Below are 27,197 nucleotides of genomic sequence, written 5' to 3'. Positions count from 1 at the left end.
AAGGGCCATAACAGAGAACTAGTGGAGAAGTAATGGAACCCGCCACCCCTGCACCATTTAAGTCTTAATAGTGGTTCTAATCTCTGCAATACTTCCTGGGAGATGGCATGGCTTCTGATTTACTCCTGGAGATACAGAAAGGGAGGTAGTTTCAAGGACTTCCACTTGACCTTCCCTCCCAGACTCCACAAGTCAAGTATTCTGCCAGAAGCTAACTTTATCTGTCCCAATAATATATTTGAGAAAAGCCCGAAATAGATCTAGAAGGCTCAAGTAAATTTTGTGAGCAGGTGGCCCAGACATCCGCGTCACCTCCCACTTTGCACCAACACCCCTTCTGCAGCTCACACTTCTGGCTTCATGGGTGGTTTCCTACAACGGACAAACAGAGAAGGAAAAAGCTTGGGCTGTGTGACAGGTGAGTCAGCGTGATGTGCTGGTGCTAGTTGAAAGGGACTGTCGCTGCACTGCAGCCATTTCAAGGATGGCCCCAAGGGACAATCATGAAGAGAATTCCTTCCAGTGGGTAGAACTATGAGCAGTAGACTTGGGCAGCCACTTTGATGGAGGGAGCAGTGGTCTGAGTCACAGACATATGTAGATGCCTAAGCAGTGGACAAATGTCTCGGATGTTGGCCAGGGGCCTGAAAGAGAAGATCGGATGGGACAAAGCGATCTAAGGAAGTGTTATGTGTATTGACTTAGGGAAATGGGCACAAAATGTACTGGTCTTTGTAACTCACAGTGCTCACCAGACAACATCCACACAGAGGGGACGTTCAACAACCAGGCAACAGAATGTCTCATCCTGTGGATGTCAGCCAGCCTCTCTCCTTGGCTACCCCAGGGCTAACATGGTGGAGCCTTAAACGAGCGACAATGATGGCAGGGGTAAATACTATCAAAGGCCCAAGAGCACGGGCCCCATCCCTCTACAGCAGATCTGGCTGCTGACACTGTGGCATGCCCAACCTGCCAGCTGTGGAAACTGACACTGACCCCTCAGTATGGCACCATAGCTCAAAGAGATGAGTCACTCACTTGGTGACAAGCGGATTTCTTCAGACTACTTCCTGAGCACTTCTTCCTCAGCAGCATCGAGACCTATCTGGATACAGGTTTACCTTCCCTGACCAAGTGCTTTTGCCAGTACCACCAGCCAAAGACTTGCAGAATGCTTGATTTGCCAGTATGATGTCCCATACAACACTGCTTGAGATGAAAGGACCCATTTTACGGCAAAAGAGGTATGATGATGGGTAAATGTCCCAGGAACCCAATAGTTTTAGCATACACCAGGTCACCCAGAAACAGCTAGCTTAACATGATGGTGGAAGGGCCTGTTAGAGGCTCAGCTAAGGCACCAGCTTAGGGACAACACAGTGCACGGGTGTGGCACTCTCCTCTAGAAGTGGGATCTGTGGTCAGTGAATGGTGCTGTGTCTCCAGGAGCTCGAACACTTGGGTCTGGCAGCCGGGGGACAGTCGTAGGACTGAGCCATTGCAGCCTCTGTCCCAGTGATCCACTGAACCCCTAGGCTCTTCTGGGGCGGAGGTGCTGATTTCCAGGGGAGGATTCTTCCAGCAAGGCCATGGAACTTGAAGTTGAGACTACCACCTGGTCACTTTGAGCTGCTCACGCCAGTGAGCCAGCAGACAAGGAGCAGAGTGGCTGTATTGGTGGGGGTTAGGGACCTGATTACTCCGAGAGGTGTAACAGCAACTACCTTATGGGGGTAGAGAGGCACTCAGGCAGTTTCTTGGTGCCTCCATATTCCATAATGATGATAAATGGGCAAATGAAACAATCAAAGCAACTAAGCAATCAGACCCTTAAAGGGTAAAGGTCCAGGTCACCTCACTAGGTGAGCAGCCCGGACCATCCTAGGTGTGGGCCCAAAATAAAGGAAGCCTGGAATGGGCCGTGGAGGCGGGAAAGGGGACTGGCCACCACCGGGAGACTGCAGCGTGTTTCACGGACTCTCTCGCCTAAAATCTTTCAGAGATTTCCGTTGGCTGGGATCTTGAAAGGGGCTCGGATTGATTGGACTCGCACCTCCCTTCTTAGAAAACAGGTGAGAACATGTTGTCCTCACAAAATTGAAGGCCTTCTATCGTAGTATAGGAGCTGGATCTATGGGGAGATTATGAGCAAACCTCAGCGGTCCAAGGGGTGGACTGTGTAGTGTCTAATGCACTGCTTCAAATCCTCTCAGCGTTACCTGCCTCCAGGCGGGTGTTTGTTCCTGCCACAGCCACTGCTGCAGAGGTCAACTCAGTACAGACTCCAGCCAACCATGGGCACAGCCTGGCGTGCCTCAACGTACACCCGTGCTGTGGAGCTGTCTCCTCCTGCTTCTAGACTTCTCCATTCATCCTGAGACACGAGATGCTGCAGGGTTCATTCAGCGCCCGCACATAAGCAGCTTGGAAATGCAGAGGAAATACTATGTGGCAAACTTTTGAACCACGGGAGATGGAAACTAGTGAATAGATACTTCTCCCTTCCTCTCCCAGATGAACCACCCTGAAAACCAGCTTCTCAAAAGAAAATCCCGCAAGGACGAGAAATCATTTACGTGTGATTCCTCGTATTTGCTCTTCCTCCTTCCCCGCCTCGTTCCCCCGCCCTCATTCCTGGGATTGTGCTCCTTAAGAAACTAGCCCAGAAGTCTTTGCCTCAGGCTCTGCTTTCTGAGACCCAGGCTGAGACAGAGAAATACGAACTTATAGGCACCATCAAGATAGATGGCAGAAGCTCTGTATGACGAAGCAGCTGTGGAAACCTCTCCCGCATGGGGGTAGCCCCAGAACGTTTGAGAAGTCAGACATCTAACGGTCTGCGTGGAGCTGTTTGCGTTCCAGCAGTGGGCATCCCTCTGGAAGTCCCGTCCCCCAGCAAAACAGCAGAAGCCTTCCATCAGGTTTACCAGACACACAAAAGCTTTGTGAAAATGGGGTTTTCGGCTGTCAACCAAGAGATTACTTCCATGTCTTGGTCAACAGAACAGAACAAAGTCTGCTCACGTGGGATGCTGTGATGAGCTGTAACCAGAACTTCACAGAAACAAGAGCTCATCATCAGAAGCAAGCACGAGAACTTGAGCTTTCTGAGATTTGCTTACATATTGAGGGACTTTGGGTTTCCAAAAGTCATAGAATGACGGGAGGCAAAGGTCATTTCCGAGGGACAGAGAGGACTCCATCCAAGGTTTGACATACGAGCAGTATAGAGTGTCCAAAATAAGACTGTAGGTTTAAATTCTTGGACTGCCCCTTACTGGCTGTGTGACCTTAGGAAAGTTACTTAACCTCTCTGTGCTTCTAGTGTCATGAGTTGAGAAACAGTTATAATAATGCAGAGTTGTGGAATGCATCAAATTAAATGACTCAAGTGCATAGCATTCACTGAGCAGTCTTCTATCTTGTATTATGTAGTGCTTTGGTGTGTCTAATATAAATAAAAGCCCCAGACTTATAGTCGTAGAATATCAGATCTAGAATTGTGCTCAGAGATCTTCAAGCCAACCTCCACTCATGCCCGGAGAGAGCAGGGGCTTACTCAGAACCACAGGTATCCAGGGCGAAGCCGGAGCCCGGTGTCCTGCCACCTGTCAGCGCTCTTTTCTCCACCTTTCCGGCTCCTGCCCAGTCCCCCGCACTCCAGAATCGAGACCATCACAAACCAGAAAGATCGTCGGGAACGAATGCTTCATTCTGACACTGTCCCAGGGTCCCTGCGCACTTTGCTACGTGCTGCCCTCAAGGGTTTCACTGCCAGTCGGCGTTGGTCAGCCTCGGTCCAGAGCGGTGTTTTCACCCTGTGACTGCATGCATCAGACTCGTGTTTGGGGAGGATGTCCGAAGTGCAGATTCTGAGTCTCCAGGCCACGCTCACCAAATCGGACCGTCTGCGGGCAGAGCCTGGACTTCTTGGAGTTTTAAGAGGCTCCTCTGGTCCATCTGACACGCAGCAAGGTTTCACTGCCATCGGCCTGAAGGTCCACGCCTCTGTTTCCCACGGTGCCCAGTTCCCGAGCTCTAGCTCGGCGTTTCTAGCATCAGGACGCTTTCCCGCTTGGGGGTAACCTCCCACATGACGCATTTGCAGTTTTAGCTCAGACAGACTGCCAGGACTTCTCCTGGATTTCACCACACCCTTGAAAGAGCAGGAGACCCTGTGTTCTCCTGAGTGAAAGCCTTCAAGATCCAAGGTTTGGGCGAGAAAGCAGCTCAGCACTAGACGGGCCCTCGCATCTGATCCCAAACCCAGTGCAACCAGAGTCTGCGTGCAAATTTAAAGAAATAAGACAACTGGGGTCCCCTGGATAGCACCAGGCCAGAGAAGGGGGCCTGTCCACGAGGATGTGGGCAAACCCCACACCTGTGCGGTGTCTGCCTCTGTCCTACCCCCACCCTGTCAGTAATAGCTGCCACTTCCCCGTGTCTGCGAAGAAGAGCCTGCGGAAAGTGGAAGCACTCCATTTAACGGCTATTTTTGTCTGGAGGATGAGAGTTGACAAACGTGTCCTTGCGATAAACCAGAGAGGGCCGACGTGAAACCTGTCCAAAGCGATAGGAGCTTTACCACTGCTGAAGGACTGACATCTCCAAATGGAAGGGCCACACCTTGCTTTGAGAGTGACCAGTGGCACAGCTTAGGAAAAGTACAGCCTGTCTCTCTCTGCCTGCGCCTGGGCCGCACGCCTCCCATCCGGCTCTGCTGGGCTTGTCTGCAAAGCCGCAGGAGTGGCCTGGATCAGCAACAGGCGGCAGATCCCTCTTTTCTCGACCCTGTAGCTTCGAGGGTCTGGTCAGTGGCAGCCCTCGGAGGTGTGTGGGAACGTCCAGGGAGGGGCGTTTCTCCTGTCGCAATGAATGAGGATGCTCCTGGAGTTTGGCAGGCGGGGGCCAGTGACGTACTCTTCTGCAGTGCGAGAAACGGTCCGCCCAAAACAGGACCATCCACCGAAGCTCCAGTTGTGTCCCACCGAGAAATATCAGTGGATTGTGGTTTTCAAACTTTTTCGACCAAGACCCTTATTCTCACAATCCCATAAACATACACTCTGAAACAGTTTCATGTAGCAAAGCCTGCCCTTACTTACTGAGTGTAATAAACTCAGGTGTTTTCTACTCTATTCTCTTCTGTTACGTTGGGTTAAATAAAAGGGGAAAAAAAGACAGAGGATCAAACCTATTAAATAGATTTCATGATCTACAAATGGGCCACACCCCAAATCAGGGTGTGATCATTTCAAAACTCTTCATTAGCGCCAGTGGGTGGGAGTATGGAGTGACTCTCACAAACGGTAAGAAGCGTTTGTCTGCTCTCGCGCACACTGCTGGACTTAAACGTCTCAGGGCCACAGTGACTTCTGATTAGCTAAACTCGTCTTTCTGTCTCCAGAAACCAGATGCCCGAAGAGAGACAAACAGCTGTTGAACGCTGAGGCCCAAGGGTTGCACGGGGCCCTGCTCCGAGGCAGGCGGCCGTGTGTTTCGCATTTCTGCACAGCGCGGGCGGATGGATGCGACCCATTCAAAGCCTCCTGCACCACAGTGGACAGTGGAAGTCGACACAGTGGGAGTGGGGTGGGGGTGGGGCTGAGGACCTCGAATTGAGCTCAAGTCCTTAAGAGACTGTTTCTCACCTTCTCTGAACCGCAGCCTGGTTCTCCAAACCCATCCCCAACTTCCCTGTGGCCGTGTGCAAGCAGACCCGGTCATAATATGGCAAAAGAAGTGCGAGAACAGATGCCGCTCAAGAGGCCGAGGACAGGGCCACACTCGAGGGGGGCACTTGTGACACTAGTTGGTGGGACAACCAGCCACGTTTTGACCACCTCCTGACCACTAAGTCTGTCACAAACAGTAATCTGATCCCTTCCTCCAACTGCTTCCTCTAATATTTTTACCACACTCTTGACAACCGTCATACCAACAGATTACTTTAAATGGTTGAACAGACACCACTTTCAGAAACTGTGGCCCTCCCCTGCCTCTCCACGGACACTCCCTCCCAGTCTTGGTCTATGCTGTTCCTGCTCCCTGGATCTGGTGACTCGGTGTTCTCACATGCAGAGCCCTTGCATAAAGGGCCTCACTCCTTCTGCAGGACCCTAGGGCCAGCAAGGACTCAGAAGCCCCCTCCAATCCTCCCCACCGCACTCCAGGCCCCCGGGAGGCCAGCCCCATCAGGGCTCCCCTTCCTGATGACACGTGAGAGTTCCCATGTTCCCCAACCAAAGAGCTGACAAAATGAAACACTGGCTTGCACTGGCCTGAGCGGTCTGTGTCCTTACGGTCTAACCAAGAACCAGTATGTAGGGGCCTTTATGGAGATCACCACCCACCTCCTGTGATCATCACGGCGTCCCTGGACATGTTGGGCACATCTTACTGTCCCCACCTCAGAGACGAGAATACTGGAACCCAGAGCGGGTAAGCGGCTAACTCTCCCAAGGTGGGCAGGTTAACCGAGGGCAGAGCTGGAACTTGAACGTGGGCCTTCCGCCCCCACATTCTCTCTCCACTCACAGCCCACTTCCCTCCACCGCCTCCGGGAGGCGCCGGGCTTTGTTCAGGACGCCGGTCACCTACTTCACCGTCCAGGTGGTGCATGACAAGACCCCTGCGGGTTTTTCACCTTCGCGGGAGCCTCTGGGATTCTGTGGGACACGCAAGGTTCTGACAGCAGGGAGAGGCCAGGGAAACCCCGGCCGCATTTTCTGCCACCTCCACATTTGAGCTTCACAGATGACACTGGCCAAGACCTCGGGCTGAGGGACTATTACTGACATGGGTGCCCTGCCGTGAGGTCGGGGCCGGCCCTCCAGACCCCCAATTCCAATAGCTGCCTGTGGTCTGTGAATAAAGAGGAAAGGTCAGAGCTGGCGTTGGCATCTTCAGCCAGACAAGACCGGGTCCCAGAAGGCAGCAGCAGGCCAGAGTCGCCAGCCACGCGGATGCAGAGCTGCGAACCTGGAGAAGGGGACACCCCCGTAAGAGCCCCGGTCTGGGGCTGTCTTATGAAGGAGCGAGCAGCCTCTGCGCCCTAGAAATTCCTGAGGGCCAGCGGGTATCAAGCCCAGGGAAGCAGCTGATGGTCATGCTGGTCACGTGAGCCATCAAGAAAAGGTTCAAGTGCGCTTTGTGGGTTCTTTTTAGAAAAGCTCAGACGTGTAAAACATCTCAGGAAAGACTCTCATCAAAATCAGAAGTTACTTTTTATATTTTTTAATTTAAAAGGGCAAGCTTTAATGACTTAGAAAATTATCAGAACAGCTCTTTGCCCACATTTTTACATATATGTGTTACAAGGCATTTTTTAAAGCCAAATTTCCCCTTTCATGTTTGTGAACCTCATGAAATAGAACACCTACTTTCTTCAAAAGATACTTTGAAGCCATAAAAGTGTTCATACACTTTGACTCAATAATCCCCTTCTGGGAAGCTAGCCTAAGAAAATACCCTGAAATATGGAAAAAGCCATATGCAGAAAAATATTCATCAAAGAGTCGCTCAGTGAAAAACTGGAAGCAGCCCAAATATTCAAAAGCGGGAGGGCGGATGGTAAAATAAATTATGGTATAAGCCTTGAAGAAATATTCTATAACCATTAAAAATGATGGGTATGGAGGTTATGAAGGATCACAGAAAATACTCATGATAAAGTACTAGGTGAAAAAAGTTTGGAAAAATATTTGCACATAGATGGTTTATAAAAACAAGAAGGGAGCATAAAAATATAGTTGTCACTATATCAAAGTGGTAGGCTTATGGATCTTTACCTTGTTTTCAAATTTCTCTAATGTTACTATTTCTCTACTTTTTAAAAAAGTTCAATCCCTAAAAAAGAAATGGCAATAGATGCTTTTAATGCTCTAACCAGGAAGAAATATCATTAGCTGAGGTAAAGTTAAGTTAAAATGAGAAACTGTCCATCAAATTATTGTGTCTTCAGAATGCTTTCATGTTTTATGAAACAAATATAAAATATATGCAAAAAGCATATATAAATTTTAAAATGCAGTTTTGTTCAAGGCACAAAAAACCCAAATTAACTTACTGCAGAAATCATTCAGGGTTTAAAGATTCTCTTATTTGTGTGTTTTCAGGTGCTATGGATCCACTCACAGGGGACTTCTCGTCGAGGAGTGTTGAAATGGTGCTTAGTCTCTCCACATTCCTTGTTTCATTTGTGGCACTTAATATGCCATAGTCCGCTAGATATGGGTGTTGGATTTAGAAAACAAACCTCATTTTCTCCCTCCACCATCCAGGACACGTAGATTCGTGGAAGAGTTGGAAGGAATCTCAAGGCCATTAAGGCCATTCAGGTAGAAATCTCTGTGGCAGCAGCACATGTCCCCGCGATGTGGATGGGCACTTGGTTGTGCAGGGTCCCAGCCACGTGAGCAGCGTGAATCGGAGTCAAAGTCCTACTAGGACACAAAACAAGGCCAATTTACGAAGGAAAAGAACCGCAAATCTAGATCCAAATACTTGGGAAAATGCAGTTGGAAATGTAAACCAAAGGATCGTAGTTCCTACCACAACTTAAAAAAGAAAGGGGACATAAAGGCACCCGTTCCAGTTATCTGTTGTTGCATAAGAAACTGTCCTAAAACTTAGCAACTTAACACAAGTACCATTTTATGCTATTTCCCCATTTGATGGGTCAGGAATACAGGCAGGGCTCAGCTGAGGAGTGCTTTTGCTCTTCATGGCATCTGAGGACGCTGTGGTACTCAACTGGCAAATGAGTCTAGACGAACCAAGGATTCTCTCAGGTGCCTCACGCCTGGGGAGGCTGGCTGGATCTGTGGACCACGCCTCCCACACCGGCCTCCCTAGCAGGGCAGTGTCCTCGGCACGGCTGGAGCTCTTAGGTGGTAGCCAGCATCCGCCAGAGCAAGCGTTCAGAGAGACTTAGACAAAAGCTGAAGGCTCCTTGCAACCTAGCTCAGAAATCCCAGATCATCACTTCTGCCACATAGTACTATTGGTCAAACCATCACTAAGGCCAGCCCAGGTTCAAGGGTGGGGAATTAGACTTCGCCTCTCAATGGGACAGAGAGCAAAGAATTTGTGGTCATCTGTGGCCTAGCACAGCATCTTTTTACATACGTTAAATGGGGCGGGGGGGAAATTGCATGAAGGAAGCAGTGCAGACAAAGGCTTGGAGATGGAGTACATGCATACATTGCTGGTGATGGTGTGAATTGTACAACACTTTGAGAAATCATCTTGTCAATAGCACAGAATACATAAAATCTTTCATCCACTTTGTCTGCTCCTCCCTGGCCCCCCATCTCTCTCCTAGGCATCTATCTATCCTAAATAAATGATTATACCAGAGACATGAAAGATTTACCGTCATCTGTGCGAGTAACAAAAATAGACAAAACCTAAAAGTTCAACAATAGGAGAATAATTAAGGCTTAACATCACTCTGGAATAGCAAGTGGCTATTAAGAATGTTGATTACGGGGGCCGGCCCTGTGGCCTAGTGGTTAAGTTTGCATGCTCCGCTTCAGTGGCCCAGGATTTCACCAGTTTGGATCCTGGGCATGGACATGGCACCGCTCATTAGGCCATGCTGAGGCAGCATCCCACATAGCACAAGCAGAGGCACTCACAACTAGAATACAGAACTATGTCCTGGGGGGCTTTGGGGAGAAAAAGAAGGGGGAAAAAAAGGAGATTGGCAACAGTTGTTAGCTCAGGTGCCAATCTTTAATTTAAAAAAAAATACAAAAATATTAACAGATTAAATGACATGATATCTGGGATTTGCTTCAAAAACTATGGAAGGGTAGAAGCAGTGGGTGGGATAAAGGTGAAAGGAGATAAGGAGATGGTGGTTGGGGGTGGTGGTATCGTACTGTTCTCTTCTGTATTTATTTTATAAGTTTCCATAATAAAAAGGTTTTTTCTTTTCCCAATGTCCTTTAAGGTTGTTGAATGAAGGGACAAGCCAGGCAGAGCTTGGAGCCATGACTCTGAGGGTGGCGTGGAAAGGGTGCCATGAGGAGCCCAGGGAGGAGGAAGGCCTGAACTGGCTGAACTGGCTGAGCAGTCGGGCTTGAGCAGGTTCTTATGGAGACCTGGTTCCAGGTGGGCTGCTTCGAGCCCTGTGCCCTCTCAGACTCTGTTTCCTCAGCCATTAACCAGAGGTGATGATCTTACCTTCCATATGTTGTAAGTCTCCACTGAGAAGCATCCATGAAGCTGTTTGACATCTTAAGGATTCTGGTACCAATTTGCATTGTGTGGTTGTTGGGGGATAGTGGGTGTCGCCCACACCACCTAGCAGTTCTCCAACACTGGCTGGGTGTCCTACAACTTAACTCAGTTCTGACACTATCTCCAGGTAGGTAATGTCAGATACAACAGGTTAAGGGCTCAGTCCTACAAGAGTGGGACCCCCATTCACCCACTTCAGACGCCAGTCCAGTGTATCATCTGTGCTTCTGGGCGATGGCTGTAGATAGACGGTTCCAACGACCTCCTCCTTGGTTTCGATTAATTTGCTAGAGTGGCTCACAGAAACATTTTACTTCCTAGATCGCTGGTTTACTGTAAAAGGATATAACTCAGGAACAGCCAGATGGAAGAGACACAGAGGACAAGATATGGGGAAAGGGCACGGAGCTTCCATGTTCTTTCCAGGAGACCACTCTCCCCATCCCTACGTCTTCACCAACCCAGAAGCTCTCTGAACCCCGTCCTTTTAGGTTTTATGGTGGCTTCATTATATAGGCTTGATTGATTCAATCACTGGCTATTGGCGATTGATTCAACCTCCAGCCCCTCTCCCCTCCCCAGAGGTGGTGGGTGGGACTGAAATTTCCAACCCTGTAATCACGAGATTGGCTCCACTGGCAACCAGCCCCCATCCTGAGGTACTGGTCCAAAAGTCACCTCATTAACATAACAAAAGACATCTAGCCCCTCTCATCACAGGAAATTCCAAGAGTTTTAGGAGCTCCTGCCAGAAATGGGGATGCAGACTAAATAGATCATTCTTGTTATAAATCACAGTATCACATGCCTGTTTGGGCAGAAAGGCGTTGGGTGCTGTGCATATGTTAGGAGCAGCGATAGGGCACAAGCTCCACCCACACTTGGCCAGGTCACCCAGGGCCCTGGCCTGTCCTGGTCTGTGAGTTGACACATGGTGATCTCAGCTGCTGGTGACAGAGTGGCTGATTACTGGACACGGCACAGAAAGGGAGGGGACATCAGAAGCCAGAGTCCTGGGGAGAAGCCCAGCAGGGCCCTTGTCACCTACCACCCAAGGGCAAGTCCTGTCCCTGACCTCTAGCTAAAGGGGCCAGGGGCCTCAGAGCTGGAGACGGTCACGACCTGTGCACAAGGCTGGGCACAGGGGGCCAGGTGGAGGGGACAGAGAGGAGCTGCCGTGAGAAGGAGGGGACCCCTGAGACTGGAAGGAGCAGCAGTGGCTGTAACAAGAGGAAGGAGACAAGGCTGGCTTTAAATTCCAGCTGTGCCATCTTGGGCATGTCACTTCACCTCTCTGACCGGCAGTGTGTGCTCTCCAGAGTGGAGACACTCATGGCTGTCTCATAGTCTTATTAAACGGACGGAACTAGGCTGGCATCGAGAAGACCTTTAACAAAAGGAGCTCCCCTCCCATTCATCTCCCTCCAACCAGAGCGCTGGGCAGCAGCTGTCTCCATGTTCCAGGCAAGGGGCTCACTCCGAGGGAGAGATTCTGGATTCAGAAGCATCAGTAAGTGGGGGAAGGCAGTGAGGTTTCACCAAGATTTCTCTCTCTCTAGAGCAGGGTTTTCAGTCCTGGCTGCCACTGGCATCATCTGGGGCTTTCAAAAACGCTCCTACCTGATCCCACACCGGAGATTCTGATGTGCTTGGTCTGGGGTGTGGCCACAGGCAAGGAGATTTTTAGAAGCTCCCCAAGTGACTCGAGTGTGCATCCGGGGCTGAGAATTCCTGCCTCGGGGGCTTGTGATCCTCTGGATAAAGATCAAGTGAACGCATAAGGTCAGCTTTTTCCTTATTGCACTTCAGGGTCAAGTGCAGCAGGATGGGGGTTCCAGGGTTCAAAGATTTGGGAGATTAAAGAGCAATTTAACCCCTTGGACACTAGGGTCAACTCTGGAATGTTGTCACATGTTTAGAGCTTGGAGATTTTGCCAAGCCTGTTTAAGTTTGCTTCTTTGACAGGGTGAATAGTTCTGTGTTGGTTTTCTCCCCGTCTCTGTAGTTTTGCAATAGCTTGAAAAGTTTGATGTACTATGTCCCTCTGATGTAGGTGTCTAAGAATCAATTAGAAAACATTCGAAATATATTTAGGAGAAAACACCTTTTTTTTACCAGAAGGATTGAGGGTCTATAGAAAGACGCCTTTCAGTATAAATGTCGGGCATTCTTTTCAAATGAATAAGTCCCCACAGAGGCCCCATCATGACTGGTCAGTTCACCCCCAGTTCGACTCGTAACTGCTCACTGATTCTGCGTGAGGCGTCCTGGACTGGGACTGGGGCTCCAGCCATGCGGGGATGACACGGAAACTGTGGGTCCAGTCCTGGGAAACTGATGCTTTCTTCCCCTTCACAAGCCGCAGGGGTCTGGCCTTGCTTTCTCAGACTTCTCTCTTTTACTCTCAGAATCTTCGTGCCCCCTGAGATCTGATGAGCGAGGGTTACAGAGAAGGAAGTATGACATTGTGTGATTGTTCTCAAAGTCTGGTCCCTGGACCACCAGCATCAGCGTCACCTGGGAACTCGTTAGAAATGCAGATTCTCCCCTTGCTCACGCAGCAGACTGACTGAATCCGAAATTCTGGGGTGGGGCCCAGCCAGCGGTGTGTTAACTGACCTTCCAGGAGATTCTCATCTGCTAGAGTCAAGAGCCACGGTTAAGAGCTCAGATGGAACGTGAACAGACTTTGCTTCAAATGCCAGCTCTGCCACCTATCGCTTGGGTAAGTCGCTTCACCTCTCTGATCCTCTGTCTCCTTATCTGTAAAATAAAAATGATAATAGCACCTCCACTGTGGGGCTGTTTGAGGATTAAGGGAGCCAATGCGAGTAGCGTGTAGACTGTTCCTGCGGGGCCGGGATGAGGGCAAAGTGAGTGAGGCGCTCATGGTCTTGCAGGTCCCTCCTTAAATTCTGCATCCCTGGATGGTTCACTCCCCTCGCTCTAGTCCCGGCCCTGGTTCTTGGTATCCAGAAGTGCTCAGTAAGTGGATGCTCCTATTTTGTATTATCAAGGGATCCAAGGTTTCATCCATCTTTGGGGCTTTGGCCAGGCAGAGTTCCAGCGTCAATTGGACAGTTTGGTGTAGAGGACAGAGCACTGGCTTTGGGGTCCATAGCTCGGGATCTGAACCCCGGGAATGCCTCCTCACCTGACTCAGGGAGAGAGGCACAGAGCGGAAGCGGGGCGCCTGCCTCCCCAAGACAGGCTCCCGTCGCTAGGCAGGGCTCCTTCTTTCTGACAGAAGGCAGAGGCCACCCTTGAACTGGGACTCTCCCATCTGTGATCACTGTATTTTCTGTATCAGTAGATAACGAAAAAACATATGACAAATCCAACATCCATTCCTGATTAAAAGTCTCAGCAAACTAGGAAGAGAAGAACAACAGCAGGGGACTTTCTCCTCAAAGATCACCCGCAAAACCCACTGCTAACATATTACTCCATGGTGGCAGACTGGCTCTCTGCCCCTGGGATCAGAGACAGGATAAGGCTATTCACTCTCCCGGCTGCTCTGTATTGTTCCAGAGGTCCCAGTTAGCTCACTGAAGCAAGAAAAAGATATGAAAGGCATCCAGATTGGAAAAGAAGAAGTGAAACTGCCTTTGTGCACAGATGACACGATCGTCAATGGAGAAGATCTGATGGAATCTACAGTAAAGCTACTAGAACTAAGAGGTGAGTTCGGCAGAGGTTGCAGGATACCAAATCAATCTATAAAAACCAATTTTATTTCTATACACTAGCAACAAAAAATTGGAATTGGAAATTGAAAAATGAAGCCATTTACAATAGCATAAAAAATATGAACTGCTTAGGTCTAAATCTGGTAAAAGATGTGCAAGGTCTGTACTGAAAACTATAAAACATTGCTGAGAGAAATTAAACAAGACCTCAATCAATGGAGAGAGAGCCCGTCCTAATCCAAGGTCACAAAGATTTACCCCTGTGTTTTCCTCTCAGAGTCTCATAGTTTTAGCTCTGACATTCGGATCTTTGGTTTATTTTGAGTTCGTTTTTGTATATGGTGTGAGGCAGGGGTCCACCTTCCTTCTTTTTCATGCAGATATCCAGTTATCTCGATACAATTTGTTGAAGACCCTGCTTTTTCCCCATTGAATGGTCTTTGGCACCATTGCAGAAAATCAATTGATCATAAATGTGAAAGTTTCTGACTCTCAAATTCTCTTCCGTTGCATGTACATCTGTTCTTATGCTGGTACCACACAGCCTTGATGGCTGTAGATTTGCAGTAAACTTTGAAATTGTGACATGTGAGTCTTCCAACTTCATTCTTCTTTTCCAAGATTGTTTTGCTATTCTAGGTTTGGACAGCTGGTTTTTGACAAAGACGTAAAGGTGGTTTAGTGGAGAAAGCATAGTCTTTTCAGCAAATAGAATCCTGGAACAATTGGATATTCACATGCCCTGGATTTTCATTCTCTTCTGCCTATGACTCCTGCCTTTGGCTCAACCCCTGTTTTCTGAAAGGCTTCTATTCTTCTAGAAGTCATTTTTCTTATTTCTTTTCAAAACTCTAAATTTAATTAAGTTCAATTAAATTTAAATCTTCTGGGTCCAGTCTTTCTTTTCACAGGCTGTGCTGTATCTCTCCATTCATAGACTATTTCTGAAATCTGGACGTGAGAGCAACTTGAAGGGAAAAATTGATGGGAGCCGAGGAGGCAGCCTGTGAATCTGTTCTGTTATCACTTGGGCAAGTCGCATCACCTCTCTGATCCTCTGTTTCATCATCTGTGAAATAAAAATGATAACAGCACCTATTGCACCTTCCGTAGGCAAATGGCTTTCCCTCCCCGTGGCCGGCTCTGAGGAAGGGCTGAGTGGCCATAGCTGCAAGGATTCAGGCACCTGCAGGGCCATCAAGCATCAGGCACCGGGCAACTTCTCTCATTTGTTTCTGAAGGAGTAAGGGCCTCCCCAGCAGCCCTAGCCTCTTCATCCATTAGCATAACATACGTCTACATGACATAAGGCAGGTATCTACTGTGCACAGGTGTCCAGCCAGTGTGTGCAAACAGGCCTCAGAGGACCTGCATTTGGCCACTGGTGGGGCGGGAGGTACCAGGAGAACTCTGTGCAGGACAGAGTTCTCACAGTGTGGCCCCTGGTCCAACAGCATCGGCATCACCTGGGGACTTGTTAGGAATCAAATTCTCAGGCCCCTCCCCAGACCTACCGAACCAGACACTCTGGGTGGGGCCCCGCAACTCCTGTTTCATCCACTTTCTCCTTTCAGGGGATTCCGATGCCCCTGGGAAGTTGAAGTGCTTATCTGCTGGTGCTGAATTGCCAAGATTTCACATCCTGCTTCTGCCGTTTGCTCCTTGTTCCTTAAAATCTCTGGGCCTCAGTCTCCTCATCTACTCAATGGAGGTGATAATGGTACCAGCCTCCTAAGGGCTCTTGTTCAAATTAATGGAACGATCCATGTAAATTACTCAAGAAGCACTTAATAATCATGAGTTTATAGATGTGAGTTTCCCTTGCCTTCCTCATTTATGAAAATTCATTGTCAGGTGCAGCAGTTGTATAACACTTCTTAAAATTTCTCAGAGAAATTTGTGTATGATGGCCCCACTCATTTTTATAAGAAACAAGGTACGTATTATCATCATCTTCATCGTCCACATGTAGAAACCGAGGCCCAGATGGTGAACGGTCTCTCCAGGGCCACAGTGAGAAAGTCAAGGTTCTCAGACACGAACCATTTATGACTTAGACGCCCTTTCATCACATCGCGAGTTCAGGGAGTACAAGCCTGTGATCTCAGTCGACACAGGCTCACCTGTTCTAACTTAGGTGCCTGTATTTGTCCACTACGGGGAGAAAGATCTGGTTAATGGTGATGCTGTCAGTTACGTCTAAAGTTCTGTCAGGACGCAGCTTTAGCCCCATGCTCAGCACTGCCCCCTGAGAGTCCTCATTTCTGAAAGGGGAGAGGCCGTTTGGTGAGGTGGTGCGGGCAGTAGTGAGGTGGCGCAGGCTGACTCGGCTCCAACTTCTGGCTCTAACAGTTCTTAGCTGAGCACATGACCTTGAACAAGGCACCTTGCGTCGTAGAACTTCCTTTTCCTCTTCTGTAAAATGGGGTATTACCCCTACCCTGCCCAGCATCCAGAACAGCCTTTAGTCTCAAAGGAAACGATAGAAGTGCAAGCATTTTACAAACTGTAAAGTGCATGCACAAGTGTGGAGTTAGAAGTCACAGACGGGGTAAAGGATGAGTTTGAAGACAAAGACCGCCGGTCCCCCGCCAACACTCAATAGCCCTGAGGTCTGGCAAGGCCACAGTGCTGTGCAGCTGGCGGGAGGGAGGTGGGACCGGGGGAGAATTAGTCAGGGTGGGTGGTCTGACCCTTGTCGGGGAGCGGCCTGCCGAGGCAGGAGGAGCTCAGAGACCCTGCCAGGCAGAGCCACAGGCACACGCCGTCACAGGCCTGAGCCGTCAGCTTGGAGAGACCCGCCACTGCCCTGTGTCTCACTGAGCAAGACTTCTCCAGGCCTTGGTTCCCCCTATGAGGCAGGGTAGCTGGTTCTCGTCTATTCCACCACCCTTTTTGTAGTCCTCCTGCTCTAGTACTTGCATGCAAACCCTGTGATACCCTTCCCCGAGTAATGACGCATGTGTTTGCCCATTTGCCGGATTCAAAGGCCCACAGCTGAGCGTCCAGAAAACTGCTTCCTATGGTTGAGGGTCGGGACTGGGGGGGACTCTGGATTGGAATCCCAGCTGGCTGTGTGGCCTTGGGCAACTCGCTTAACCCTTTTGACTCTCAGTTTCTCCACCTGCAAAATAGGGGTCATAAACGTACCCACCTGCCGGAGTGGAAGGTTAGGGAGGTGATGTGTGTGAAGGGCTGAGCCCAGCTCCCGGCAGAGGACAATCCCAGTAAGAAGCTGTCACCGTCTCCAGCAACACCAGGCTGCAGGGGGACCACCGGAGTTGACTTCAGGGAAAAGCAGATCTGTGACACTGTGGGGAGACTGTGCGCCCTCACACAGGGGCTGTCTACTGTTCCTTTCAGGTTTATGAAAGAACTGGAAATCGTCTGAGGACCCCCAGCGCCCAGGGCCCCGAGCCTGGGAACTACTGGCTGAGGGAGTCAAAGCTTCTTCCAGCTCTGACAACACCTCAGCTATGCTGAAGGTTGGCCAAACCTCTTAAAAGAAATCCGTGTGGTCAGTGGCAGCTGGGCCTGCAGTGAGTCCAAGGCAGACCCCCGGAGGAGCAGCCGCAGCCCAGAGTCCTGTCCCCAGGGCCAGCGGCCCGGAGAAGTGTGGCACATCAGAGGGAAGCTTGCAGCCTCCTGTTCAGCGCATCTGGGAACTGAGTCTGCACACCTCCTCCCCCCTCTCTGATCCAAAAAGGCCAGGAGAGAAGGAAGTGGCTATTTCAAAGGCTGGGTCAGAGAGCCTGAGCCTCGGGTCCCCCAAGGACCTGCTGAAGGAGACAGCCAGACCTGTTTCCTTTCTTTCATTTCCCTTCCTCTCCTTGCAGGCCTGTTCTAAATATATCTCTTAGAGGTCACGATACAGCATGGCAAGGAGCAGAAACCTAGCCACCAAAAATAGAGAGAAAACTCAGGGGCCGGGTGCGGTGGGAGCCATCTGGGGGGTCAGCTGTGCTGGTGAGATCTCCTGGAGCTTGTGCCACAGCTGATGGGCATGTCGCACAACTCTCCCCTCCGCGCATGCCGTCCCCCATCCTCTCTCTGGCTCCTCGCACCAACCCTGACATCCAGGACAGGGATTCTTATTCCCACCAAACAGAGGGAAAATCACTGAGAGCCAGAAGGGAGGTGATGACACTGCAATTCCTCGCTGACTGTTGTTGAGCACTGACTAATCTGCACGCATCTTTTCACTTAATCCTCGCAAGAATCCTACAGGGAGGGTGCCATTATTACTCTCCCCATTTTACAGATAAGGAAGTGAGAGCACAGAGACGGCAAGTCACTTCAGTTCTGTCGGACACCAGAACCCACACTTGGAATCACTGGCTAGGCCGGCCCTGCCCAGGGACCACACGAGTCACTGGCGGGGCCAGGAGCCGAGGTCGGGGCTTCTGACTGCAGACTCACTGCCCTTTCCCTGCTGCCCCTCTGCTCCTGTGTGTTCAGTGTGAGGAAGGCGATTCTAACAGTCAGATCTCGACAGAAGAGGGACCAGCTGCGTGGGGGGCAGTGAGCATCCCATCGCTGAGGGGCATCCCAGCCTGAACATCATGACCACTTGGGAGGCGATGGGGGTTGAACTTAAGGTTCCTTCCAGACACAAGCATCTACAGTTCCAGGACGGAAGGAGACAAAGAAACCAATTATGGTTGCCAAAAAGACCTCCAAAAAAGATTTCTAGGTCCCATCTTTTCTTTCCATTCTCATGTCATCCATTCTTTCTCTTAGGCTGCAGTTTACCGAGAGTCTAACTATGCCAGGCGCTGTGTCACATGACGACGGGCAGGACAGACACAGCCCCTGCCCTCCTGGAACCTATGCTCCAGCGACCTACACCACCCAGGTGGCCTTCCCGGACCTTCCTGTACGGAACCAAGGTTTCCCACTCTGGACCTTGGCTCCTTCCGTTTCCCTTGTGCCCACTCCTCATGCTGAAGTCAAACCCAGCTTGAATGCCGCCTGCTGGGGTACCTCCTCGGGTATTCCCGGCAGCAACGGCATTGCTTCTGCAGCCCTCGACCATTGCAGGCATCTCCACATCTCATGGACAGTGGTGCTGACTGCTTGGTACTCCAGGTGGACTGCCGGGGAGTGAGGAGTTCACAAGACCACAGGCTCGTGGACAGCAGCCATTGGGTCCTATTCTGGCTTTCCAAGGCCAGGCCTGTTGGCACAGAGATGTGCTCACTCCCTCATCCGTTCATCCACTGTGCACTGAGCACCTGCGACGTGGCGGGCACTCTGGGTTTACAGCAGTGGACAGGCCAAAAGCTCTGCCACTGTTGACCTTCTGGTGGGAACTACTAGGTGGACAAACCAAGGACCGAGTGAATAGGCACGGAGTCCTGAAAACTCTTTCTGAGACTCTACACCTAGAAAAGGGTACAGTTTCGGACTATTTGTATATCCACGAGGCCAAATATTTATCTAAACTAAGTGCGCTCTTGAAGGAAGCCTACCTTCCTCTGCGGTGTGAGTGTTTAAACATCACCGGAAAGAGACTGTGTTGGAATTAGTCCTTGTAAGACATGCCTGCTTTGGGGATCCGAAAATTGGTCCGAGGCTTGGATAAAGTAGAATAAACTAAACTTTAGAGTCACAGAAATGATTCAATTTGAGGAAGCAACAGGCCCGGGACAGTGATAACAAAAATAACCACAGCAAACACTGACAGAGCACCGAGAGTGCCAGGCCCGGGAGAAGCCCCCGCTCCCAACAGATGACAGGCTACGTGGGAAGGAAGGGGAGGCCACGAGAGGGGGACCCTGACGGGAGCTGTGCCTCGCGTTAGGGCTGCTGTTCACCCTGATCCACAGCGAGCTTGCAGGCCCAGGGCCTTTGAAATTCCCGGGAACTCAACAGCAGGAAAGACAGGTCTTCCCAAGCGAAAGGAAATTTGACTCCCTAAACCAGGAAAACTGTGCTCAGGAAAGGAAATTCCTTGAAACTATGGAGGCGTCTTTACTCCCTGAAAAGAAGATTTGAAAGCATGTCTACTGAGTGCCCGTGACACACCAGGCCCTGTGCTGGGACCTCCTGTGAGCTGTCATTTACTCACTACTGGTGTTTTCTAAAATGAGGCATGATCAGGAATGAAGTAGATGACACTGTCAGTCCCCAGGCCTGACACGCAGCTGGGATGTCCCTATGCAACTGTCCCACTTGTTCAAATATGTATGTTTCTGTTCCAGCTGGTACAGAGCAGCTGCCCCAAGCCCCTGAGTGCCCCCTCCCTGCCCCAGCTGCCCCGGGCCTCTTCCCAACCTTCCGCCACTTCCCGATGACCCAGCTACTCAGCGCTTGACTCCAGCACAGCTGAGCCCAGCAGACCTGGCTCCCATCCGTGGCCCAGCCTGACCCGCTTGGCCAGTGCCTGTTAAATGTTCTGCTTGTCATCCGTTCCCTGGCCCCTTGGAGCTCCCAGGCCAGTGGATATCTCACTTGAATCCCAGCAGCCCTGTGAGGGGGGAACTATTGACGCCCTCAGACTCCTCCTACCAGCTCCTTGAAAGTCGCTGCCCCGCAAGCTTCCTTCCTCCGCCACAGCCTCCTCGCTCCTCACTGTGCCGTGTAGTGATCTCATCCCAGCTGGTGGTTTCACCCCTTTACTACCCACTCACACCCCCTGAATTTGCTTCTCCAGCCTGGACCTCTCTCCTGAGCTGGCCGTAAGGCCAAATGCCTGCTGGACATCTCTCTGGGTGGCCCCACTGCCACCTCAAACTCAAGGTCGCCCCAAATAACGGAGGTCAATTTCCTTCCCAGACCTCTCCTTCCTCCTCCTCCTCCTCCGCCTGTGTCCCTCGCATCTCTCATTCCCGCGTGCACGCGTTCATGCCATAACCACCCAAGGAGTGTCCGTTACGTGCCAGGCACCGTGCCTGACATTGAGGATGGGAAGGGAGCACGACAAACCCTCAGGTGTCCAAGCTGGAAACCTAAGCACCACCTTCAACCCCTCCCTCCCTCCCCACCTGCAGGACATTAAACAAGTCCCACAATTTGCCCCTTGCCCTCTGTCTGCACTGCCAGTAGCTAAGCCAGATCCCCACCCTCTCTCATCGAGGCAACCCTCTAAATCTGCCCCCTCCTCAGCCTAGAGCCTTCCGTGGCTCCTCATTGCCCTTAGGAGAAGGCCCAAGCTCCCTGGCCCGGCATTCAAGGCCGCTCCTGACCTCTCTTGCTCCAGCGGGGTTGGCCTGGCAGGAGATGAGCTGTGGGGGGTGGAGCCATTTGTTCCAACGACCTGCTGACTCTTTCTCAGCCAGGGTACACGTGCACACAGACCCCCATTCACACACCGAGACACACAGGCACAGACACACAGGCTCCGGTGGCCCCTGAGATGTAAACAAGCAAACCCGTTTACACCGATGGACATGCGTATAGATGTAGTTGCCAGATTTAGCAAATAAAAACATAAGGCTCCCAGTTAAATTTGACTTCAGATGTACGACGAATTATCCTGTATTTTGTCTGATGAGCCTACAAATCGAGAAAGGCTTACACAAACACGGACCCCAGACAGAACACAGTTTACACACTTATAGTTCAAGTCACGTGTGAACGTGCATCTCACAGTCATGCCTCCAAGACTAATGGGCATCTCCCCGCCTGAGACGGAAGTGTGGCAGGGCCGTGACACCGGGCGGTCGTGAGAGCTCTTCAGGAAAGTTCACTGCACGAACAGATGCCTAACCAACAGGCGTTCCCTGGCGGCCAGCTCCTGGAGCGTAGTGTACCAGAGGGATCCCTGCGGAAGGCAGGCGTCCACTGAGCACGATGCCCTGGCTGATAGGAGCGGCCGTGGGAGAGGGGCCCGTGGGACCTAAGCCTCCATTCCCTCTTGGGAGGAAACCAATGTTTATCGAATGCCTGCTCTGTGACAGATACTGTGCTACAGGCATCAAAGAGACAATTTCTTTCTTTATTATTCTCACTAAAACTCAATGAAACAGAAACTGAGGCTCAGAGAGGTCAAATAACTTGTCTAAGGTCACACAGTGGCAGAGCGAGGATTCAAACCCATGTTCGCCTCACTCTTACATCGATGCTCTTAGTGGAGCCAGAGGGAGGCTGAGTTTGGCAGGACACACTGGCCACCATTGGTTCCAGGCATGGCTGCGATTTAACGTGGCAATGAGCTAACATTCAGTTCCCTGAAGCTGGGACATGAAGGTCTGTTGGTGGGAACCGGGGTGTCCAGAGGGCTGGCCCCACGCAGACGGCCCTGCCTATGACTTCCTGCTCTGTACCCTCAGGGTCCCGGGTGTCTCGAGAGTGTCCTCCGAGGAGGAAGCAGCATTCCAGGCCCAGATGTAGACAGCTGTGTGCTTCCTCCAGCCCAGGGTGACTCACGCTGGGACAAGAAGGCCGCTTCTCTGCCTAGATTCCCTGTCCCCAAATCCTAATCTGGGGAAAGCTGCCTTAAGCTCCCTGAACACAAGACGCTGGGTGGCTGGCGCATGAAAAGGGTGGGGGGACGGATGACGTCCAAAGAGAGCGGGGTCCAGAACAAAGAGGAAATTCAGGGCGGGAGATCATTTTTTCTCCCTGGCAAGGCTCCTGTGGCCATCTGGCTGAGGGGGTTGTTATTCAAACCTCTGGATCGTAGTCTGTTTGTTTTTTAGGAGTTTGCAGCTGATTATTTTCATCAAATTCCCTACAACCAACTGCACTGGCTCCCTTAGCAGGCGAACCTGTGCAGCCAGCGCGTCCTCTCTGCTGGGCTCACAGCCCCCTCGCAGGGAACTAGCAGCATCGCTCTTCTCCTACCAACAAGTGGTCCCTGGGCCGGGACGGGGCTGTCACCTCTGGACGCCTGGGCCAGCCCGCCAGATGTTCCAGCTGACGTCAACCGGGGAGCCTGGAGTGAAGGAAGGGCATTTGGGAGAGCAGAAAGCCCCTGGTGGCCAGAGCAGCTGCAGTGGCCTTTGGTGTTGACATCCCAGCTCTGAAAAGCAGCGCCAACCTTTTCTGGGTGTCTCCACTGTGCAGAAAGGCAGGATGCACAGATCTCAGAGAGGCCTCAGCTAGAGCTTCAGAGCCCACCTCCGTTACTCTTGCTGTGCCAGCTCAACTCCTGCTCTCCCTCCGGGGGTCGGGGATGGCAAAGCTTTGCATCCTGGGCCGTTGTATGCAACTGCATACAAACATAATAACACCTGTAAAAGGTCTAAGACCACATCTGTACGTAGCAGATTCTCAATAAATATTAGTTTCCTTCTTTCATTTCTGCAAGCATACGATATACTGGCCTTTCAGCTCCCCTGGCTTGAAGGGCGGGTGAGAGGGCTGGCATTCCTTGCTGTGGGAACAGCATGCAGGGGCTGGAGGCTTTCCTTCCAGAGGTGATGAGAATGGCCCATGTCTTCAAAGTAACTGAGGTGGCCGCAGATGGATAACTTTTTACCCAGAAAGTGAAATCCCGATGGTTTGGTAAGCTATGAGCTCAATTACTCAATATGCCTTCTGGACATCGGCTTGTCCTTGGGGTCAGAGGGACAGACTGGGGCAGTGGGGCAGGAGCAGAAATGGTGGTCACCCTGCAGGAAGAAAGAGACCGTCTCCCATGCTGTAGGAATCACGCAAAACTCTGTGTGAGAGTCAGGCCCCTCTCGGCGAAGAATCCGGATTACGACTATTTCTAAACTGAGCATTATTTTTCATTCTTTGTATTTTAACTTCTCAGAACTTCTTACTTCTGCCTTTTGGAAGAGAGGGAAATGGAGATTCTTAAAATGCCTTGCCTGACGCCCCACTCGCTGCCTCCTCTTCTCCCCACAGCGGAGGTGACCCCAGACCCCTGGTGCTCCCTTCCCCCAGGGTGGCTGGAGGATCCGGCCAGCGGGCCTGGCAGCTGGGCCTCCAGGGAAGGGCTTTCGACTCCTTCCTGACACCAGTTCTGGCCTTACAGCCCGTTTCCTCCTGAGCATGTAAGTCCTAACCCCAAAGACTTGAATCTTCACCCCAAACCTCCGGCCTACGGCTCCCAGACTTCCTCCAAAGCCACCCACTGCCCTAGGACCTCCCATGCTGCCCCCTCCTCAGCTCCTGGTCGCCCCTCCAGCTGCTGCAGGCCCCTCCCTGAGCCTCCAGATGCCCTTGCTCTGAGCCCAGCCCCAGGCGGGACCCTTTGCCGCGCAGCTGGACTGGGCCACACCAGTTCACTTGCAGCAGCAGCGCCTCATTGTCTCAGGTGACAGTGGCCCCGGGGACCCACCTGTGAGGGACCCACTGCACACAGGACAGGAGAACTACATGAACAAGCACACGACAAGGTAGTGCGAGAACTGCCGCAGAGACGCATGGAGCAGGGAAAGCCGCCCCAGAGGAGAGGCCTCCGCTCTCCCCGAGGTGTGGGCGGGGGTCGGGGAAGGCTTTGGGGAGGAAAGGTTGTCCAGCCAGGAGCTTAAAGGTGGAACAGGAGGAGACCAGAGTGGGATAGTCCATTTTGCATTGATTCAATGGTCCCTTCTATCTTTACCATCATTTGTCCCTTTTGTGGCTGTCCACTTCCAATTCACTTAGTTTTGCCTCTGAACTAAAGATGCTAGGCAGAACCTTGTCCTAGGTTAAAAACTCTGGATTTCCTGCAGCAGTGTAATTAGCAAGGGAGCATGCGTGCATGTGGGGTCAGAGGCCTTGGTTGGTTGAAGCCTTGCATCTCCTGATCTTTAGAACCAATGCTGACCTCTCTGAGCTCCAGTTTGCTCGTCAGAAAAGCAGAGAAAGAACTCCACCCAGCACCTCACAGGCAGCTGTGGGATTCAGATGAAATCGTGAGATGAACCTGCTCCGTGGATGGGACCCCTGCCCAGGCGAGAGTGTATCACGGCAGCAAGCCCTCCCCTGGGCGGATCCAACGATTGGGTAGCTACGAGAAAAAACTGCATCTTCATTTTTCCCCGCTTTGCCTATAATTCCTGGGTTCGTTGGTTAACGTGTACCTTAAGCACGAGCTCTCAGCAGGCCTGGCCCTTATATCAGCTTTCTCCTACGGCTGTTTCTCAGCAGAATAATCCCTGCAACAAGGAGGCGCACTCAACGAGCTTCTGTGTGAGCCAGAGGAGTGAGTCAATGGCAAGGTGAGTGCGGTTGGGATGGTATAGAAGAAAAGGAAGGAAGGAGGCAGGGAGGGAGGGAGGGCGCTCTGCTGGAGGAGAAAGGAAACGCTTGCACCTATCCAATGTGAAGAAAGCTTGGGGGAGGTAGCAGGTGGGGCACACGCTGCCGACCTGCTCCCGACCCGATCCGTCCAAGAGAGGCCCAGGGAAGGAAGGTCTTGAGGGGAAACCAGGGCTGGAAGTGGCTTTCAATGGCTTTTTCACTGCCTTCCATGGGAAAACAGGAAGCGAGCATCCAACGCAGGGCGCTCTCAGAGCTGGAGGGTGCCCCGTTGACTTTGGGGGTGGGAGCAGACACCCGCAGGAAGAAGAGTCAAGGAGGCAACCAGTGAACCAGCTGAAGGAGCTGCATCCTGAGCTGGGCTGAACTGAGGGGACAGGGGGAGGAGCAATGGATCTGGGTCGCGGAAGTTTGCCCCTGACCATGCCTTGTATGCGGCCCTGGACGAGTCACCTTCACCCTGCAGGCCTCGGTTTCCCCCTGTGTGAAGCTGCAGGATTGGGAGGTGCCATCTCTCAGCATCTTTCCAGTCTCCGATGCAGACGTCAGGTGAAGAAACTCAAGGAGGAAGGAAGGGGGGCTGGTCACCGGATTCCACACCCTCCTCTCCATCCACCGGATTTCCCATCATCGTCCTCGCTCATTTATTGACTTCCTAACAAACAAAAGACTGCTCACCAACACTGGCACGGTTTTATAGGGTCTGTCCATCGTATCATCCTGTCACTCCTCCAACAGCCCTGTGAGAAAATAACGACTACGGTTGACTGAGTGGTGTTATGTGCCAAGTGCTATTCTAACCCTTTCACGTATTTCATCTTGCGTAATCCTTACCATGATCACATGAGGCATGGGCATTGTTGTCCTTGTTTTACTGAAGTCCCCTTGGTCCACAGAAAGGCTCCTCTACACGTCCGGTGACTGGGAGCTTCTAAGCCTGACTATGTCCTCTCAACTAGGGCTCCAGGCCCTGGCCGGCTCCCCACTGTTTGCATCAGGGCCCCTATTTCTCCCCAGCTGCCCTTGGCTCCAATCTCCCTCCAACCAGAGGGGTCTTGAGAAATCATTCTCCTGATGCAGCAGGAAGAGGCCACACGGGTGGGCTGGGTGCTGAGGGAGAAGCTGAGTTACTTTCCACAAGTCTGGCCCTCCTCAGAGAAGGGCTGGCTCACCCGAGTCTCCCAGGGCAGCCTGGACAAGTGTCTGTTCTAGAAACTTGGCCAAACGTTCTTCCTTCCTCGCTGGCTCAAAGAATCCGGGGTCACGTCTGCTGGGCCAAGCGCTCCATCTGCGTCCTAGATCGCAAGGCCTCCTCTCCCACACACCCTTCCCTCCCTGGTGTCCCATCTCCCCCTCTCTTCTGGATCCTTCTCACTGGCTGCAGCTGACGGGCAGCAGAGAAGCCCAGACATGGGGTCGGGAGACCAGGAATCACACCCGACTCCGCCACTTACCAAACATGGGACACTAGACAGGGTCAATCGCCTGGCTAAGCCTCGGTTTCCTTACCTGGAAATTGGGGTTCTGAAGGTGATGGACAGCACTTTCTCTCCAGACTGATTTCCAACTGCTCCCCATCTCACCACCTCTGCTCCATCCAGACCTGTCTCCTGACCTTGGGTTGTTTAACAAATTCGTTCACTACATAGGCTGGGCACAGAGCACACTGCTGTGAGAAGCTCTGCACAGGCCCTGCCAGCAAGGAGTCCACAGGCTAGTGAGGCAATTACAAGACGGCGTCCTGAAAACTGATACCAGGAGTCAAGGGTGCTGGGGCAACATGAGCAAAGGCATCTGACTCAGGCTCTGGATGCTGCAAAGGCTTCCCAGAGGAGGGGGCATCAAGCTGAGAGCTGAGGTAGCAATCAGCCCTCTGAAGAACAGGAGAAGAGTATTCCAGGCAGAAGGAACAGCTTGTGCCAAGGCCCAGAGTCAAGAGGGGGCAGGCAGGTTAGGGGACATGGATATGCTTTGGTTTGGCTGGACTATAGCATGTGTGCATCCATGCATGCATGCATGGGTGTGTATGTGCTTGTGCGCATATGTCTGTGTGTGCACACGCATGCTGGAGCAGGAGAGAACAGGGAGGTGAACCTGGAGAGGTGGGTGTGCTTAGGC

The 27,197-nt window shown here is 51.5% G+C and overlaps 1 long non-coding RNA gene across 2 annotated transcripts; it reads left to right on the top strand.

The window, feature by feature from the left end:
* Positions 1 to 11,231: 11,231 nt before the first annotated feature.
* LOC139079671 (uncharacterized) lies at positions 11,232 to 23,183 on the top strand. Of its 2 annotated transcripts, none has more exons than XR_011533467.1 (4): positions 11,232 to 11,761; positions 12,660 to 12,976; positions 13,783 to 13,932; positions 18,681 to 23,183. It is a non-coding gene; the product is annotated as an uncharacterized lncRNA (long non-coding RNA). The 2 variants fall into 2 exon arrangements; XR_011533468.1 differs by lacking the exon at positions 18,681 to 23,183 and adding an exon at positions 14,878 to 15,747.
* Positions 23,184 to 27,197: the final 4,014 nt, after the last annotated feature.

The sequence above is a fragment of the Equus przewalskii genome, chromosome 26, assembly GCF_037783145.1.
Source record: "Equus przewalskii isolate Varuska chromosome 26, EquPr2, whole genome shotgun sequence".
NCBI lineage: Eukaryota > Metazoa > Chordata > Mammalia > Perissodactyla > Equidae > Equus > Equus przewalskii.
This window is presented reverse-complemented; position numbering and strand designations above follow the sequence as displayed.